Source organism: Poeciliopsis prolifica, unplaced genomic scaffold, assembly GCF_027474105.1.
Source record: "Poeciliopsis prolifica strain line A6 unplaced genomic scaffold, Auburn_PproV2 SCAFFOLD002, whole genome shotgun sequence".
Lineage (NCBI taxonomy): Eukaryota > Metazoa > Chordata > Actinopteri > Cyprinodontiformes > Poeciliidae > Poeciliopsis > Poeciliopsis prolifica.
The window spans coordinates 347,501-352,561 of record NW_026562377.1 but is presented as its reverse complement, the minus strand read 5'-3'; the positions used below and the strand labels follow the sequence as shown (position 1 = coordinate 352,561).

The 5,061-nt window shown below is 42.0% G+C and overlaps 1 protein-coding gene across 1 annotated transcript in view; it reads left to right on the top strand.

Annotated features, from left to right (window-relative positions):
- Positions 1–2,686: 2,686 nt before the first annotated feature.
- frem1b (Fras1 related extracellular matrix 1b) overlaps positions 2,687–5,061 on the top strand; it is a 52,818-nt gene continuing 50,443 nt past the window's right edge. Inside the window, exon 1 of the mRNA XM_055060999.1 lies at positions 2,687–2,744. The gene's annotated coding sequence lies outside the window, so the exon portion shown is untranslated. The remainder of the gene's footprint in view (positions 2,745–5,061) is intronic.

Here is a 5,061-nt window from a genome sequence, read left to right as displayed (position 1 = left end):
ATACTTTAATACTTTAAGTCAAGTAACATTTCAATCAGTGACTTTTACTTTTACTAAAGTCACATTTTGGAGCGGTACCTATACTTTTACTGGACTCTGAGATTTCAGGACTTTATTCAACACTTTATGAAACACACAGGCACTTCACTGATGGCTTGTTTGCAAAAAATAATTCAACGTTGAATTATGATCACAAAGGTTGAATTTATGGTTAAAGCTGATGACTGATGGTGGATGAACCATCAAACTTCCATCCAATGAACTGTTTTTATTGAGTCAATGTTGTGTTATGATGGATTTCTGCCAACATATGAACCCGTGTTGTAAAGCTGCTGGCCTGCAGCTTTTCCCTCATTCATCCTGATCAGTTTTTTTGGAAAAACTGATAACTAATTCTGAACAAAGTGTTTGGCGTCCCCCTCTGCCTCCCCTCCTCTCAGCACTTCTGTAATAAGTTTAGCAATATTCATTTTATTTGAAATGTGTTTATTAAAAAAAACTGCATCGTTTTGTGTCTATCCTGGTCATTTTGGAGCAAAGCAGATATTTGTAATAATTGATGTCATGTCTCTTTTTGTATTTTTCATGTTATCCACCATTCTATTCCTAACTATGAAATCCTGCCAGATTTTGTGGGATTTGAGTTTTGAAAAGTGCGGTGGGCCGATTGCTCGGTCCGGCAGAGCGAGCGTTGGACCGGGGCGTTTGGGTCTGCAGTGGCCTGTAAATACTTTTAAATCAAAACATGTTTTATTATGACGCGCCTCTATTCCAGAACAGCTGATCCAGATGATTGCATGAGCTTCTGTTTTCACCACTGACTAAATCCAGTAAGTAGATTTGAAGTATTAATTATATAGAAACAAAGTATACTAAAAGCAAAGTATACTAAAGTTAATTTTAACTTTAAACACACTTACATATAATTGTACCAAAACACACTTTTCAGAAATATATTAAAGTATATATTTTGTATTTATATTTTGTTTTAAGTGAACAAAATATGTATTTGCTCAAGTGCATATTTAAAAGATATTTTAAATATCTTTAAAATATATATTTTATATATATAAAAGATATCTTTGATATATTTTTTATAGAATTTTTTAAAATTCAATTAACAGTTACTTTAAGCTATTCATTTCAGTATGTTTTAAATTACATCTTTGTGTCGACTAATAAAGTTCACCTTTTATAGGTGGCAATAATTTTTCACTATTTTTGTTAAAATGGCAAAAACAGTCGTTTGACAAAATAAATAATGTCTTCAGAACTCAGAATATCAAACATTGACAGTTGAATGACAGCAGTGCTACAACAAAAACAATATTTGTCCTGAACAATAAATGCAGCAGGGATCTTCAGCTGGAGACGTCCTAGTCCAAGTTAGACGACAACAGCAGCGCTAACCGGCCGCTAAGGGCTCAGAGCTATGCAATAAAAATACAATAATGAAACGATTTCTACTGTGTATTCTGCACAACAAAAACAGAAAAAATGTTTACGACAAAAAGCAGCAGAAGTTTTCACTTCAATCCGCTTCTTTCATAACATTCGGATGTTTCTATATGTCCACAATAATTACAACCTTATGTTTACTGATTATTTTAGAAGTACCATTTCATTCTGTATGACCAAATCTTATTCTTGATATAGCTTCTTTTTTTTAATGATATTATTTTTTCTAAATTCCTCAACTTTCTTCTGGATTCTATAATCTGCAGCATCACCTCCATTTCTCCTTCATTCACATTTTTGCTGTATTTCAGCTCACATTCACAGCTAATGCACCGTTTTAAGGAGTTCCCACATCCAGAGGTGAATATGACTCTAACTCTGGACCCAACCGGCGGCGTGGTTTTAATGACCTTTAACCTGGAGAAGAGGTAAGCAGAGGCAGCTGTGAAGGGAGCAGGTGAGACTGATGAGGAGACAATGAACAGCTGGGATGAGGAGAAACACTGAGACTTGAACTGACGCAAAAAGAACTAAACTTTCAGGATATAAGAACAAAACAACAATTAGAGCAATTCATTAAAATAAGTCGGATTAGTTATTTCATTTCAAATCATGTAACAAAGCAAATTAAAACTTTAAAATGTTTAATTCCAAAATTAAAGATTTTATGTTTTATAGGAAATAAAATAATTGAGATTACTGAGCTAAATTATGTCTACTGCCTGAAATGAACATTTTTCCTTCTGTAATATTTCATTAGAGCTGATATTATCAGATTATTACTGATGTTCAGCTGCAGACATTTTAGAATGTTTTCATTCCAATGATGTCATTTCCTGTAATAAACCAGGTTTATGGCCCAGCTAGCTGACCTGCTCTCCATGATTGAGTGTTTGCGCTGACCCGGTTCTGTTGGCTGACCCGGTTCTGTTGACTGACCCGGTTCTGTTGACACCATCAACACGTCCCGAAGGATGGAGTGACCCATTTACTCCGGTCTCCTTGGCAACCAAGAAGATGGAGGAGCGTCAGCAGGAAGTCACCTTCACGTTCTCCTGATGTTCTGGTTCCGGTCGGAGCCCGAGTCAGGAGTCTGCCGGACCCGCCCAGAAGAGGCGGCTCGTCGTCATGGCTGCAGGCGGAGGACAGCTGAATCTGGACGGAGGTCAGGCGGCGCGTTGCTGCAGCTTCAGGAGCCCGGATGGAGACGCAGCATCTTAGAGCAGGCCGAACCAACAGCGGCTCCAGAATCAGTACCGGCCGAACCCACCGAGACGCTTCAGCAGGTACTGAACCCGGGCGGCTGCGGCGGCGGCTGCGGCTGCGGCGGCGGCTGCGGCAGCGGCTGCGGCTCACACAGCTAAACAACTTTAATTAGGATAAAAACAGACTAAATAAAATAAGTGGCAAATAAAGTGACAAAAGCATTTCTTTATTATTAGGTCAAACATCAAATTAAGCAACAAATGGTTCAGATAATTCAATTAAAATTGTAAATATAAAATAAATATTCTCCAGGATCATTTTCAGCCGTCAGAGGCTTAAATTTGTTCAAACATTACAAAACAGAAAGAAAAACCAGGAGAATGATCGTCCCACCGATTCTCTAATCATTTCATATCTAATCAATGTGATAAAGCTGCTGATGTTGAGCGTAGCGCCACCATCAGGCTGAGCTCAGGCAGCTTCACTAAGTTTTGCCACTGAAGAAAAATTGATCATCTGATGCGTTTGATCAGCTGGAAACGTCGTCATGGTGATTGTGGTTAGTGTGGAAATACATCTAAAACTTTCCATTGTTTTATCATAAACAATAAAAACATTTTAGAGTTTTCATTGTGGCGCTGCGCCGCCATCCATCTCATTTACTCAGAGCACAAAGCATAGAATCAGGCTGAATAGATGCGCCCTGACGCATCGCATTAGAATATCTTCCAATATCAAACTGATACAGATATTATTATATCATCATCTGAACACATGAACATGGAGGTGAGGAAGCAGCTGGAGGCGTTCCTCAGGGTCAGGAACAGGCTGACCAATCAGCGCTCAGGGAATGGAGCTTTCTGATTGGCTGAACCAGAGACAGGGACAGCCTGAGGACTTCCTGCTGGTACGGCAAGCAGTTTTACCATAGAATCAGTTTCCTGTGCCTCAAACTGGGTTCCAGATTTTAAAGAAATGAAAACTTCATTTTTACATTCTGACTAGCAGGATGAATGAACTAAACCTGAAGAGACCAGAACCACTCAGCTGGACCCAGAGTCCAACAGAACCCTGCTGGGATCAGTCGGAGGACCTGGCTCATCACCCAGCTGGTTCTGATCCGATCCAGCGGTACCGAAGCTGCAGCCTCAACATGTGCAGCCAAGCTAGAGCCAGAAGCCCGAAGGCAGCTGGACCCGAGCCGGTCCTGGTTCTGTGGAGGGTCGGGTCATTAGGTCCAATCAGCAGCTGTAAACAGGAAGCTGACTCAGTTACCAGAACCACAGGACCCGGTTCATCCTGCAGGAAGACCGGATCCGACCCGGAACAGAGGAGCTGAACCTGCTGACGGCCGGTTCTGATGACACATTCCTTCATGTTTTCTGATAAACTTCAGCTGGACTTTGTTCAACTAGAACCATCAGAACCAACTAGAACCAAGACCAGATCTTCCAGATCCAGCAGCTGTGATGAGATTCTCCACCAGCAGGGGGAGCCTGGCAGCAGGTGGTCAGGACTCTACCTGCAGCTGGTGAACAAGCGGCTCCGCCCCCCCCCCCCCCCCCTCCCCACCTGTCAGTCCCCATCCATCTCCATGGCGACGGGCTCCGATATGTAAAGCAGCGTCTGGATCCGGGCCGATCCGCGCCGAGCTGTCAGCCTGTAGCTGCGAGGGAAGCCGACCCACTTTATGCTAATCTGACATTTCCAAACTCATCTGCATATGTTCACATCAAAGCTCCTCCTGTCCTGTAATCTGTCCTCCTCCTCCTCTTCCTCCTCTTCCTCCTCCTCCTCTTCCTCCTCCTCCTCTTCATCACCACCAGCAGAGGTCGAATCCCGTCATCGTCAGCAGGAAACAGCTGCAGAAATATAGATCATGATGCAACATAACAAATCATTTCTAAGTAAGAATATGCAACATATTCTACATGTATGGATATTGGACTCCTGAGTGAATTAATGATGAGATCAGAAAATTACTGGTTTGACTGCTGGAGTGAAAACACAAAAAAATAGAGCAAAATTAGAGAAATGTATTAAATAATTACAATAATATATACAGACAAGTTCTTCATGAAATCCCAGAATAGTTTTTCCTTTGTCCAAGGCAACATTGAACCGTTGAGCTCCCTGATGGAGGCCAGAGGGACGATGCGTGAGCGCATCACCTGGACAGCGCTAAGTTAGCCACAGCGAAACAGTTTCCATACATGGAGCGACTTGGGATTGTACGGCGCTCCAGAAGTCCATTGGTTGCTCATGCTTCCCAAAGCAGATGGGGGTTCGTGACCCTGTCGGGATTTTCAGCTCCTTAACAACACAACCAGTAATGGCAGGCTGCGCCAGTCATCACTGACAGAATGTGCCTTCCTGAATGTGAAGTCACATTCTGGA